Here is a 15351-nt window from a genome sequence, read left to right as displayed (position 1 = left end):
GTTTGTTTTCTTAGGGTACTATCACATGTATTATTACCAAATTCAAAGTATATGATTAAGGAAACAGCAATTAGATAAAAAATAGTCTAAATTTGTTGACTGATACTTGAATTCCGTATTCTTTAAGTTGATTCCTCTTGCAGTTGAACAGTTATTTTCCTAAAACACAATATGCATTTTTCTATTTTTCTCCTATTAAAATATGTCAAAGAAAATTTAGAAGGGCAAGGACAGAAGTAAGCCACTCACCCAAGGCTCACAACTCAAAGGCATATAGGAGCCTGGCAAATTATATAAATGAATAAAATGTGGCAGGTTTAAAAAAAAGTACTGCAGAGCACAAGTGCAAATCCTTCTAAAGTAGGTAGCCACTATTTAATTCCAGTGGAAATGGCACATGAAAATGCTAGCCCACTGCTGCCAGATCTTCAATGCTCATTTGTGTATGAAATCTCATTTTTAAGTATCACCAACTTATTTGGGGAGAAAGGGGAGGAAGGAAAAGGGAGAGAAAACCACTGTGTATGCCAAACAAAACACACCTTTCAACTCACATCTGGCCCAATCTCTGAACGCCAACCTCATAACAATTTTAATATCTAGACTGAAAGATCTATGGTACAGGAATTGTACTTACCTTATTCATCATATATGCCCAACTCCTAGGACATGTAAGTGCTCTTTATTGACAAACGAATACCTTTCTGTATGTGCTTTCAAATTCATGTTCATGCTATTCCTTTTGCCTAAAACATCCAGTCTCATTTTATCCACCTGATTAAGTCCTAGTTACCCTTCAAAATGCAGTTTAATTGTCTCTCCCCACCCCCAATCCTGGAGAATGACTTTCCTGGTATGTTTACTGTGTATTCCCTAGTATGTTAATTATCCCCTCCCTCAAATTTAAAACACACTCCAATTACAACTCAACACATTATAGTTATTTGATTATGTATTTGTCTCACACTCTGTTGCCACAAATCTAGAAGTTCAAGAAAACAGCAAAACTTTCTCACCTTAGAAATTCCCAGCACCATGCACAGTTCCTGACATATATGAGGCAAACACAGATTGACTAGCTTTTTACTGTAGCATTTCCTTGCAACAAATTTTTTTTTTAAGATTTTATTTATTTTTTGACAGAGAGAGACAGTGAGAGAGGGAACACAAGCAAGGGGCGTGGGAGAGGGAGAAGCAGGCTTCCCGCGGAGCAAGGAGCCCGATGCGGGGCTTGATCCCAGGATACTGGGATCATGACCTGAGCCGAAGTCAGACGCTTAACGAACGACTGAGCCACCCAGGTGCCCCTTTTGCAACAAATTTTAAAGAATATAAATACTTTTGTTGTTGAATTCATTTCTGATACTACTTTCCAAAAGATTTATGCTAATTTAAAAAGCAATTACAGTGTTTGAATGTAACTATTTCACCACACTCAGATGTTACCATCTCTAAAACTTAAGCTATTTGGGGGCCTAATGTTTTAATTGCACATTTCTTTGAAAACTGATAAAAATGTCTTCACTGGATGCCTGGGTGGCTCAGTTGGTTGAGCGATGGCCTACTGCTCAGGTCATGATCCCGGGGTCCTGGGTCCCACATCAGGCTCCCCCTGCTCTGTGGGGAGCCTGCTTCTCCCTCTCCCTCTGTCTGCCACTCCCTCTGCTTGTGCTCTGTATCAAATAAATAAAATCTTAAAAAAAAAAGTCCTCACTTTCTCAAACACCACATTCTTGATTTCATGCCTGTTTTACTTCTATAACTACAAGTGCCTAAAACATAATGTAAAGTTCCCTGCATAAAAAATACTACCAACAGGGGTATATAGATGTTTTCCTTCATTAAACAGCTCTAGATAATAATATTCTAAGAGTGGTATGCAATGATAGGGGGACCTGGGTGGCTCAGTAGGTCAAGCATCTGACTTCGGCTCAGGTCATGATCTTGGGGTCCTGGGATCCAGCTCAGAATCAGGCTCCCCACTCAGTGGGGAGTCTGCTTCTTCCTCTCCTTCTGCTCTTCCCACTCCCCGTTTGTGCTCTCTCTCTCGAATAAAATCTCAAAAAAAAAAAAAGAGTGGTATGCAATGATACACAAAAGTACTAGAATGGTATAAATAAATTTATAAGTTCTGATTAAAACTCTAGCAGTATGATAGGGCAAGTTAATATGTCTTTCAGTTCTCTCTAAAATGGGAACAAGCTCTCCTTGCCAACTTTACAGATTCTCTATGGAATCAAATGCAACACTGTACATAAAAGCAATCTGGGAATCATAAATTGACCAACAAATATTGTATCTACTAGTATGGGCAAAGCACTCCAGATACAAAAAACAAGTAGCACATAATCAGAAAGTGGTTCTCAACTCTATCAGACAAACATCCCATTTTTGTAACTAACTTATACCACCTCCTCTTAGCCATCCTGAAACAAAGTTTTAACATCCTTACACATATTTTTTTAATTTAACAATGCCTTAATTGTAACATAAAGGAGAAAAAGATTAATATATAATAAAGTGTGCATTTCAATAAAAATGCTCAGGCATGGGGCACCTGGGTGGCTCAGTCAGTTAAGTGTCCGAATCTTGATCTCAGCTCAGGTCTTGATCTCAGGGTCATGAATTCAAGCCCTGCACTGGAGCCTACTTAAAAAAAAAAATTGCTCAGGCATGATGCTTGCACTTATATGTAGAACATCATAATTATGACAGTAAAATGACAAAAAATGACAAATTCAGACCTTCCAAGACAGGTGTGTTGTTTTGGCAACTCAAATAGCACAATGGCACTGCAGATGGTGACATGGATTTCCCCGAACAGTAAATTCTTTATAAAATTCCAAACAAAACAACTTCAATTTAAGAAAACGAATTAAGAGAAACTTAATTCCTGAAAAAAATGAATATATATTAAGAGTTAGGGGCACCTGGGTGGCTCAGTCAGTTCGGCGTTTGCCTTCAGCTCGCTCAGATCATGATCCTAGGGTCTTGAGATCAAGCCCCACATCAGGCTCCCTGCTCAGCGGGGAGTCTGCTTCTCCCTCTCCCTCTGCCCTTCCCCCTGCTTGTACTTTTTCTTTCTCGGTCAAATAAATGTATAAAATCTTAGAGAAAAAAAAAAGATGGAGTTAGATAATTATAGGTTTACCTACATGAATTTCTGGGGCATGTGAAAGTGTTATGGGATGCATGATAATTCTTCACAGTCCCTCACATTATAGGATGGCATCCTTTGCCCCCATCTACCAATGCTCCTCTAATTTCCACAACATCCCTTAAAGTACAGTACTTATTCCACTGAGAACCACTAACCTAGAAGATCCAATCCTATCACTACACTAAGAGATGAGAATAGAGACAGCTACTAAACTGATTTGGGACTATAAGTGACAAAGCATGGGAAGTCCAGGGGCGCCTGGGTGGCTCAGATGGTTAAGCGTCTGCCTTCAGCTCAGGTCATGATCCCAGGGTCCCGGGATCAAGTCCCACATCGGGCTCCCTGCTCCCTGGGAGCCTGCTTCTCCCTCTGCCTCTCTCTCTCTCTCTCTGTCTCTCTCTCTCTTTGCCTCTCGTGAATAAATAAATAAAATCTTAAAAAAAAAAAAAAGCAAGCAAGCAAGGGAAGTCCAGAGGTAAGAAGTCTTACCACGGTTTAGCAATAAAGCTAGGCTATGCTACATGGCAGCAACAAGCAAACCCAAAAGCATCAGTAGCTTAAAACAAAGATTTCCTGCATAAGCTAAACTATATGTCTGTCTCAGATAAACGGATCACTACTCACTATCATTTTTCAGGAATTAGGCTAACAAAGGCTCCATCACTACATATGTCCTCAAATGGCAAGGGAAAAGACAGGATAACTCATGCACTGTCATTTAAAAGTCTATCACTTCCGCTCAAATTTGGATTGGCCAATGTCATACGGCCATGCCAGTGGTTCTCAACCAGGAAAACTCTGTCCCTCAGAAGACTTGGCAATATCTAAAGACATTTTTGACTGTCACAACTGGAATGGGAAGGTGGGAAGCAGAGAACTATTGGTATCAAGTAGTAAAGGCCAGAGCTGTTGCTAAACATCCTGCAATGCACAGGACTGCACCTCATGACAAAAATTTAGCCAGCCCAAAATGTCAATAGTGCTGAAACAGATATCCTGAGCCATGCTTAATTTCAATGTGGGGAAGGGAGACAGAGAAGTGCAGAGAGCCATCAGAATACTGGTGGAATAATACTAATAACTACCACATGTGAATAAGAATTTGCCAGGCTGAAGGAAAATCAGGAAAAGCAGAGGGATAAGAGTGCAGATGTTTTTCTAGAGTAGGTTCATCACAGGAAAAAGGAAGGAATAATGGCATTAGATTTGCATTAGAAAGAAAACTATAATGAAAGCATGGAGAATAACTTTGGAAAGGGGAAACAAAACTAGTTAGGAGACAGCAATCAGAAAAGCAACAGGCTCTAGATTAGGGGCATGGGCAATGGAAACAAAGGGGGAATCAATATTTCTAAGTAGAACAGACTAGATTTTTTAAGGGGTGAAAAGAAGGGACAGTCAAAAAAGGACCTATCTCATAGTTAACTGAATCATGAGAATAAAAGATTTAAAAAGGTAAGTAACATATTCAGTTTTAAATACACTGAGTTTGAAGAGCTCAGTAGAAAAGTTAAGCCTATTCAAAAGTCTCTAAAATACAGATATTAAAGTCTCTATAATAGAACCATCCTATGGTGACAGGGGTAACAGGAGGTAAAAAGTCAGCAAAAGGGACCGAGGTTCATACTTGTATCTGTCTACCTATTGTGTGTTTTGTCTCTAGCCTTGTTATTAATCATAAGCTATCACCTATTACAGATCACAGGTCTAAAAGGAACTCCATGGACTACAAAGCCAGATAACCAGGCTAATTAAGATACTCTCTAAAACTGGGGGTGCCTGGGTAGCACAGTCAGTTATGTGTCCAACTCTTGGTTTTGGTTCAGGTTGCGATCTCAGGACTGAGATCAAGCCCCACCTAGGGCTCTGCACTCAGCAAGGATGCTCCTCGGCACCCCCCCCGCACGCACATATGTGTGCGCATGCGTGCTCTCTCTCATAAATAAACTCTCTAAAATAAAATTGAGCACTGGTCTGAGAGGTTCTCATGGGAATTCATAAACTTTAAAGAACATTGACTTTTTTTTATTTCTCAGATGTCTGTTTACTTTTGAATTATTGGCAGCATTAAAAATGCAAAACAAAATATGTAAGTATATTTTCTAGAAATTACAGGTATTTTGATCAATGATCAATAGACTACTTAATATGGGAATATGAGATAAGTGCTTACGTTTAACAAGGGAAAAAAAAAACCTGACTTGGTGAAATATCATTAGAAAGAAATTCTAAGTATAGGCTTACAAGCAGAAAACAAAAAGGTGTGCAGGCTTAGTTCAACTGCCTATAGCAGTAGTTACAGCCTAGATTCTAAACAGAGGAAGGTCTGAAAATTGGGGTTCCTTAAACTGAGGGTAACTGGAGGAGCACTCCAAAGAGCACAAAGGATTATGTGCACAGGTATTAATGATTATAAAATCTGAGATGCGAATGATACAATCAAACAAAAAGAATGTCTCTGTTAAAACTTTTAAGATGAACTACGAGGGACAAATTCAGAGATAAACTTCTTATTCAGCCATAGGTCTTGGGTAAGTGTCATATTGGTATACCAGGCTTCACCTTAAAAAATCTTATTTAAAAATTAACTTTGTAACTAGACTTTCTCTGGGGATAATTTTGTAATGTATAAAATATCAAATCACCATGATAAACAGCTGAAACTAATAGGATATTGTATGTCAGTTATACCTCAAAAAAAAAAAGTTTGCTGGGGCGCCTGGGTGGCTCAGTTGGTCAAGCGTCCGCTTTCCACTCAGGTCATTATTCTAGGGTCCTGGGATCAAGCCCTTCATAGGGCTCCCTGCTCAACGGGGAGTCCACTTCTCCCACTCTCTATGCAGCTCCCCCTGTTTGTGCTCTCTCACAAATAAATAAAGTCCTAAAAAAAAAAAAAAAGTTTGCTTCAATGGGGAATTAACCCCTCTGCATTTCTGAGTTGTATCATCTGGCCCCTTTGGTTGCTGCACCAGAAACAAGATCCCATGCCCTACCACACAGCATCTCATCCAGGTCCCAGAGGAGGGGGAGAGGCCAGAAACTCAAGGTGGTGACTGGTCGATCTGACTGTGCAGCAAACCCAATGACTGGTCACCTCCAGGTGGTAAAGCCATGTAGTCACAAACAGAAGAGGAAGACCAGAGCAGCAGCTGAAACAGAACAAGCTGCTAAAGATCTGGGAGGTGATGGCATCAAAAGAATCTTAGCATAAGATGTGCCTCTTCTGAGTATTTCATATCAGAGTTTCATACTGTTATTGATAGGGTGTTACAGGCTGAAATGTCTCCCCACCCCCTGCCAAATCTGTATGTTGAAGCTCTAACCTAACCCCTCAGAATGTGACTATATTTGGAGACAGAGCTTTAAAGAGGTTAATTAAGGTTAAATGAGGTCATTAGAGTGGGTCCTGATCTAATGTGGTTTGTGTCCTTATAAGAAGAGATTAGGACACAGACAAGTACACAAGAGAAGACCATGTGAAGACACAGGATAGAAAACAGAGCCATCTACAAGCCAAGGAAATAAACCTCAGAAGAAACCAACCCTTGCTGACAGTTTGATCTTGGTCTTCCAGCCTCCAGCACTGTGAGAAAATAAACTTCTGTTGATAAGCAAAAAACAAAACAAAATTAAAAAACACATTTTTCTAGATTCATAAATTAGAGGTAGTTAAAAAAAGAATCAACAAAGTCCTCTAGGTGACACCTTGTTTTTCGTCAGCCAAAAATTCTGTAATTGATTTTCCAAGGAAAATCTCCCCATCTGGGCAGGTGGGATAATTCCCAGCCTCACTAACCAGGGTCACCTCCTAGCCACATTAGTTGTTTCCAAGATGGGAAAGGACCCAAGTCAGATCGATGACACAGCTCCAGGACTTCTGCTGGAACTACAGAGGGAATAAAAGTCTCTCTGCTGGACTTGACACTAGGAGTAGCCTGGAGATGACCTGAGACTTAAACAGAAAGGAAAGCAAAGCCAAGGGCACCTGGGTGGCTCAGTCCGTTAGGCGTCTGCCTTTGGCTCAGGTCATGATTCCAGGGGCCTGGCATCAAGCCCGCACTTGGGGCTCCCTGCTCAGCAAGGAGTCTGCTTCTCCCTCTCCCTCTGCCTGCAGCTCCCCTACTTGTGCATGCGCCCTCTCTCTCTCCGTCAAACAGATAAATAAAATCTTAAAAAAAAAAAAAAAAAAGGCAAAGCCAAGACAAAGAGTCCTGATGATACTGGTTGTGACCTAGGATCCAGCATTCTGAGGCCAGCTCTATTTTCAGATCAAGCCAATGAATTCCTCTTTTGACAAAGTTTGACTGCTACATGTTTCCTGCTACATAATTACTGAACAAAAATTAAATTAACATTCTCAGAATTAACAGTGATATAACACAAACCACATAAAAATTGGAACCAATCAGTAATCTAGTCAATAATACAGATAATTAGTTACTTTAAAATAGCAGTTGTCAAACTCTCTGATCTCAGGTCCCCTTATTTACATTCTTAATTATTGAGATTCCAAATAGCTTTTGTTTATATTCTAAAACTTAAAGGTGTTTAAATATGTATTTTATTAATTTAAAATAAGAACAAAGTCCAGTACGTGTTAATTAGTGTTTTATGAAAAAAATAACTATTTTCCAAAGCAGACAAAAATATCAGTATTCAGAGTGACACTGTTTTCCATTTTTGCTAATTTCTTTAATGTCTAACTTAAAAGAAGAGAGCTGGATTCCCATATTTGTTTCTGCATTCAATCTGTTCTGATATGTTTCGGTTAAAATACATGAAGAAAATGTGCCTCACATACATACATACTTGGAAAAGAGAAAAGTACTTTAATGGCCTTTTTAGATAATTATGGTTATTCATCTTTTATTCTTACTTTTTTTTTTAAGATTCTACTTATTTATTGGACAGAGAGAAACACAGAGAGCACAAGAACACAAGCATGGGGAGTGGGAGAGAGAGAAGCAGGCCTCCGGCAGAGCAGGGAGCCCAATGCGGGGCTCGATCCCAGGACCCTGGGATCATGACCTGAGCCCAAGGCAGATGCTTAACGACTGAGCCACCCAGGTGCCCTATTCATCTTTTATTCAACTCAAAAATGCAACAAATGGCAATCCTTAAAGGTTAGCGGCAATGTGGAATCTGAAACTGTATCAATGAACTTCTTGGCTCTGTTATATAAAGATCCATTGGTGTATATTGTACTTTGAATCCATCTACCCATGCACGATCTTGTAACATCATGTAATGGTCACTGAAAAATACTGGTTCAATGAATTATACAGATCTTCCAAATGCTGACACATTTTCTTACACAATATTTTTTTTTAAATCACATTTGTTAATATCACCACCAATCTCATCAGAAAAGTCTTTAAGTATTACGCAGCTGGCAAGCCCATGTGGCAGACACAAATTTTCAAATCTAAAATTTTCACTTGAAAGATCATATTTTATCACTGCCAACAACAAGTTATTCTTGAGTGTCAGGCCCACTTCACTAATTTTCAAGGAGATCCCTGACAAATATCCAAGTCTGACTAACTATGGTTCCTCTATTAGTCGTTCTTTTAAGTAAAAATAAGAGAAGTATTCCACTAAAAAAAGCAGCTAATTTACCTTGCAGTTCAACCACACAAATACCATTCCTAGAGATGAACCTTGTACTTGGATGTGCACAAGAAGAACTTTATTCACACTTCGATTTAATCACACTGAATATTAAAAAGATAGGCATTCCAGGGTAGAGATTTTAAAAATAAAACTTTTTACTGCTTCACCAAAGATATTTTTAAGTGAAACAACATGTTTTCAAACGCTTAACGTGTGTTTGGCTGTGAAGAACACAGTAAAGATTCATAGTTTGATGCCACTGCCTTGATTCATGCTAAGGTGCCAGTGGTTTACCACCCACCACTGCTTCTTCACCATCAGTGCAAATGTCAACACAGAAAAACAGCAAGTAACATGTTTTATTATGAAAACAATTTTAGGGGCACCTGGATGGCTCAGTCATTAAGCGTTCTGCCTTCGGCTCAGGTCATGATCCCGGGACCCTGGGATCAAGCCCCGCATTGGGCTCCCTGCTCAACAGGAAGCCTGCTTCTCTCTCTCCCACTCCACCTGCTTGTGTTCCCTCTCTCGCTGTGTCTCTCTCCATCAAATAAATAAAATATTAAAAAAAAAAAAAAGAAAATTTTGACTTCATGAACCTCCTAAAAGAATAGGGTCATGGGGGGGGGGGGGGGCGCCTGGGTGGCTCAGTCATTAAGTGTCTGCCTTCGGCTCGGGTCATGATCCCAGGGTCCTGGGTTCGAGCCCCATATCGGGCTCCCTGCTCGGCAGGAGGCCTGCTTCTCCCTCTCCCTCTCCGAGCTTGTGTTCCCTCTCTCGCTGTGTCTCTCTCTGTCAAATAAATAAAAATCTTAAAAAAAAAAAAAAAAAAAAGAATAGGGTCATGGGGACCCCAGGAGTCTGTGGACTACACTTTGGGAAACATTATTTTAAAAGACTGAAAATTAAGATGAATTTTAATAACTGATAACTAAAAGATACATGTCATAAAACCTCTGAAACAAAGAAAACTATCAATTCATCCAGCTTATTCTTTCAAAAGAGGTGTTTCAGAATCCCTGCAGGTTAGCCCAGCACTACTAACTATATATCAAGAGTGGGGCCCCACCTAAAAAGCACTCTAAGAGTTTGAGGTGCTGTCAGTTTTACAAAGCACTGATCTAGTCTATACTAGCCTACACATTTCACTTTACAAATTACCAAAATGATAGTGAAACAAATTACAATATGAATATATGCGACTGATTAAAAAAGTAATTGCACAGAAGTCATGTCATTTTTCTTTACTATTAACTAGCTGCCTAATTTCAACATCTATACACATAAAATTCTTCCTTTAATTTTAGTGAGGCATATCTATGACACAGAGGTACCTAGTGTGTTTATGTACAATGATACCTGGTTTATCTTACTCCATCAAGTACTACTTCCGGTCATCCTTTCATCAGATGATTGAATTATTACAATGATTAGCATCTACTGATATGCTCTAGAATTCACTAGCAAATACTACTGATAAATATCCTTAACTTTTACATTTACTTGAAAAAGATCTAAGTTCATCCACATTAAAATAAAGAAATCATACCTTACTACAAAAGACAAATATTCAGCAGCAGTCCTTAAAAAAACAAAAACCAAATGATATGCATTCTAAACATGCAAATTGGGGTTTGATGGATTTTAAGTAAATTACTCCATGCATCAACGACTGCAAAATAAAGCCTGTCACATATTAAAGCAAAGCAATAAGAATAAAATATCCAAAGCCTTTAAAATCAAGAAGTACTTTTTTTTTTTCTAATCAGAGATTCCCATGCCTCCTCCACTCAATTCCCATTCTGAATCTGTGTGTGCTGGAATGGAGCGTGGGAAGAGAAAAAAAAAAAAAAAAAAATAGCTCTTCCAGAGATGAAGATGCATCCACTCTTCAACCAGCACTTAGGAACTACTGCAGGTGATGTAAATGGAGAACTGAATATGCCCTCCTTAGATGATTTCTAAAGAAATGCTAACTAGTTGGGCTTGCTGAGAAACTGTCTCACAGCGTATAACTTAACTCCTGACAGCAAAAGCTAAATGCATACTTGCCTCTCAGGAACCAGTGAAGCGACCAGTTAACTGGTGCCTAGAAAATTTATGGTTTCCAAGCAGATTAACCCCCCTTGAAGACCAAATTCCACTGGGAGTTTAGATGCTAATTTTGGCACCTAAACAAAGTCCTAAGTCTCTAAAATAGGAGCCCAAATAAGCATTTTAGAGTACTTTAAGAAAAAGATCAACTTCCTATTTAGAATAGTACTGCTATACCAACTTCTTATCATGGGAAATACAAGTCCCTAAAACTTGCTACCAGACATTTCAAATGAAGTGAGAAAATGAACAAAAAGGGGAGAGAGGGACAAATGAAGGGACAACCACTGAAGCAAAACAAATGCGGCAAATACCTTCAAAAGACCCATTACGTTAGATGTGAGATGATTTACACAGTACATATGTACGTCATTGTATTAAAGGATGGAAGTGAAACAGTTCAAAATATAGTTAGAGGACCCTAATAGCTAAGCCACCTCCAACTCTAATCTTGCTGCACCCCAGGCCAACTGAATCACAATTTTTGGCGGTGGGATCCAGTATTTTTCAAAGCTCCCCAGAAGATTTCAAAATGCAGCCAAGGTTGAGAACCACTGTCCTAAACCTTGGGAGTAAAAAAGCAATAAAAAGATGAACCCCACACTGTTACAAGTTCTCCAAAGTGCAAACAATTTTCATTTAAAATGTAAATAATATAGTCTTCAAGCTTAAATGTATTTACAATTATCACCAACTTTAAATTAAGATGTTATAACAATCTTTACAATCAGTCTCTGGTATCTATCTATCTGACCTATGATATAATTTGCAGTAGCAAATAACTAAGACTTAAATTATAAGATTCTGACCACCTATCATCATCTTAGTTTTACATAAGTAAGCACTACCCTAGTTTCTATCCGCTCTCATGGTTAAAACAAATTTTCCTGGATGCCAATCACACCACAAAATAATGTCAAGGTGACACAACCTAAAATACCTTGTTCCTGAGAAACTGGAATTCAGCCACATTTCCCATCACCAAAATTACACATTTTAAAATTAGAAAAAAAATCCAAAAATTCTAAATCTGACTCATTACCAAGCATATGTTTTGTCATATTATGATGCAAACGGTATCATACTGAAAATTGTTCAAATGAAATCTACACATATTTAACTTTGTCTTTTTAAAACAATCAAATCTTCATCAGCTTTTGAGTAAAAATCCCAAAATCTGATAATTTTTTTAATGTTTTATTTATTTATTCATGAGAGTCAGAGAGAGAGAGAGAGAGGCAGAGGCAGAGGGAGAAGCAGGCTCCCCACCTAGCAGGGAGCCCGATGTGGGACTCGATCCCAGGACCCTGGGATCATGACCTGAGCCGAAGGCAGACACTAAAATTTGATAATTTAACAAAATTATAATATATCCTGCATTATGGTGATCCAAGTCCTTTAACTTTCATTTAGTGGAGAAAAGAATGAAATCAATGAAACTCTTTTAGTCATGTTAGTCTTACACATGATTAGCATCATTTCAGGGTCAACCTTTAATCACTTAAGCAAAACAAAAATTTCTGCCTAACTACACAATCTTCTAGAAAAAAAGGAAATCAAAACATGTACAATGAGCATTGAAATGGCCAACATAAGATTTTAAAAGACCCATTCACTCTAAAAATCACTGAATGAAAAATGAAAAAAGTTAGGCATGAGTTAGACAATGTAGAGCTAAAATAAGCTTAAACGTAAGAAAAATAAAGTACTCACCAAAATAGGCAAAATTTTAGGTGAGACAAATTATGCATTTTAAATATAATGAACAAGGCAGATACTGTAGGGTTAACTGCTCTAGTAGAGGCCTCAGCAATTCACAGCTCAATTAGAATAGCGTCTAATGATGTTACTATAACACCAGCTCAATCAGAAAAAAAAACAGCTTCCAAGCCAGAGAGCTGGAGTGTGACTGGGCAGCATAAATCAGTTTAATACTTGCTCTTTAACTGGGGGGGGGGGGGGGGACCTAAAGCGGAATGCAGAAAAAATAATTCACACACAAAGAAACAGCTTAAGCTTAAGAAAGTGAAGCATATATAGATTTTTAGAAATAAGATTTGCTGCTTCATAGTATAAGCAGAATTGCTTCAAGTAGCAAAGCCATCAGAAAGGCCAATGATCCACATAAAATGTATTCTAAAAATTTCAAATTCACTTTCTCATCCCAAATTTTCATTAAATCTGGGCGCCTGGGTGGCTCAGTGGGTTAAGCGTCTGCCTTCGGCTCAGGTCACGATCCCAGGGTCCAGGGATCGAGTCCCTGCTCGCTTCTCCCTCTGCCTGAAACTCTCCCTGTGTTCTCTCTCTCTCTCTCTTTCAAATAAATAAAATAAATAAAATCTTAAAAAAAATTTTTCATTAAATCTGCAACTGATTTGCAGTTCTTTTCTAAGCTCAAGATTTACAACGATGGCACTTAGCTAAACAGAGAAGCTTCTACTTAGGCACTCCCACCACAAAAATAAAAAAATTAAGATGTAATACCTCTTTAAAGCAACCTCACCCAAAAACCTGGAAAGCAAAGAAAAAGCCACTTCTATTAACAGACTCACAAAATATTGTATCAATTTTCTCTAGAAAGGCTTTTAGTTTTAATTCCAACGACTTAAACCTACGTAATTCATTACCACCTTTAGACCTAAAAATACTGCAAATCGTAAATGCTTAGACTGCCTGTATTACCCCGTTCTGTAACAAGCCCTTTTAAGAAAACAAAATCGTTACTTTAACATTAACAGAATATCGTATTTTAAAATATTAATTATATCAATCATTTACAACTTGAAATGTCATGTATTAAGCATATCAGAACTTTTCAAAAGACAAAATAACAAGTCCTTAGCAGAAAAAGCAAAGTTACACCTTAGAACTTCCTACGCTGTATTTCAACTGAAAGACATTTAGTCTCGGTACAACAAGGCAAAGGCAATTTATGAAATCCACAATAAAATTTATTCCGATGCAATGTTCTAAATCTCATTAGTTTTTGAAAGTATGCATTTCTTTATTTTCTCTTAAGGCTACATGGTCTCTTCCAACAAAAATACTGAACCTATTTTTTAAAACCCACATAATCGAACTGCTATCGAGACTAAAAAGATGCTAATTCTTGCAAAAGTCAAAGGTTGTTAACAAAAATTAGCCAAGATTACATGCCTTTAGAAAATTAATTCAGACTAAAATGATTCCACATTATCTTGTATTTATAATTCCGGAATAATTGGCAGTTTCACCTTAAACTATGGTGCAAAAATTAAAGGCATTAAGAAACTAAATTCAAAATAAATAATCAGAAATAAATATGTTCATTAAAAAAATTTTTGCTAGGGTTTTCAGGGGGGAAAATAGCTATCAATCGCCAACAGAGTTTTTTAAAAACCTCCCTATACCCGCAAAGAAATCTTTCAAGTTAACCAAACACACCCATTTCTTTGAAAATCTTGCCTGAGAAATTATAACCCCAGTTTGGGGCATGTGATGGAACCACCGCCCTACATCCTACACCAATTTCACGCTCAGTATTTGTAGTCCTAGCAATAAAATAAACTATGTCTTTTATTTTTTATTAGGAGTGGGTGGGGTTGGGGGTGGCGGTCAGTTAGGTGCTGAGAATGCTTCCCGCATACAGCCATCACCTACAATGCTCAAAAAAGTGAGTAAACAAATCAAAGCCAGAAACAAAAACTGGAATGACACAACCAGGAAGGGAAAGTAAAGGACAAAGAAAAAAAAATTTCCTTGAGAAAAGAAATTAAGGCAGGCCATTTACAACTTTCATTTATACCTAAAGCGACACACTCCAGCCTACCCAGCGCGCTCGGCTGGGGCGGACAGTGAAACTACTCAAGAACAACAAAGAGAAGCGGCGGCCGCAGCAGGAGTCCGGGTCCGAGTTTAACTTGATTCGGCCACACACCGCAAGGGGAGTTCCGGGCCGGAGGACCGGGCCCGGAGCCCGAGGGACGCGAGGCCCCGCGGCCCCGCCGGCCCTGCCTTGGGGCCGCCGGCCGGGCCCGTCAGCGGGCCGCGCTCGCTCTCCCGGCGTAGCCGCCGGCCTCCCGCTCGCTTGCTGCCGCCGCCGCCACCGCTGGGAGCCCGCCCCGGGGCGGGGAAGCCGCGGGCGGGGTGCGCGGGCCCGGCCGGGGGAAGGGGAGGGGACATGGCGCTTTACCTGGGCTCGGGCGATGGCGAGCAGTGTCCGCTCTCCCGCCGCGGCTCGTCCGCGGGGGCGCCGGGCCCGTCGCTCCCCCAGCAGCCCGGAGCGCTCCTCGGCCCCCGCCCCGCCGCGTCCGGGCCAGGCCGCCCCTCCTCGGCGCCGCGCCACTGCCCGCGCGGGCCGCCTCGAGCTCCCGGGCCGCCCCGCGGCGGGGTGCCTCTCTCGCGGGGCGCCCGGCTCCCCTCACCCGCTCCCGCCGCCCTGGGCGGCCGTGGAGTTAAGGGGAGGGCGGGAAGGGCCTCCCGAGGAGAGCGGGCGGGCGCGAACG

At 40.0% G+C, this 15351-nt stretch overlaps 1 protein-coding gene across 4 annotated transcripts in view; it reads right to left on the bottom strand.

Moving 5' to 3' along the window:
* Window positions 1–15175, bottom strand: part of SMAD4 (SMAD family member 4) — a 51970-nt gene extending 36795 nt beyond the window's left edge. For 3 of the 4 annotated variants that reach the window (XR_003516820.1, XM_027575421.1, XM_027575423.1), the window contains exon 1: window positions 15039–15175. The gene's annotated coding sequence lies outside the window, so the exon portion shown is untranslated. Of the gene's footprint in view, window positions 1–14651; window positions 14738–15038 lie in introns of those variants that run through there. The other variant, XM_027575422.1, reaches the window with a different exon arrangement.
* Window positions 15176–15351: the final 176 nt, after the last annotated feature.

This window comes from Zalophus californianus, chromosome 14 (genome assembly GCF_009762305.2).
Source record: "Zalophus californianus isolate mZalCal1 chromosome 14, mZalCal1.pri.v2, whole genome shotgun sequence".
NCBI lineage: Eukaryota > Metazoa > Chordata > Mammalia > Carnivora > Otariidae > Zalophus > Zalophus californianus.
This window is presented reverse-complemented; position numbering and strand designations above follow the sequence as displayed.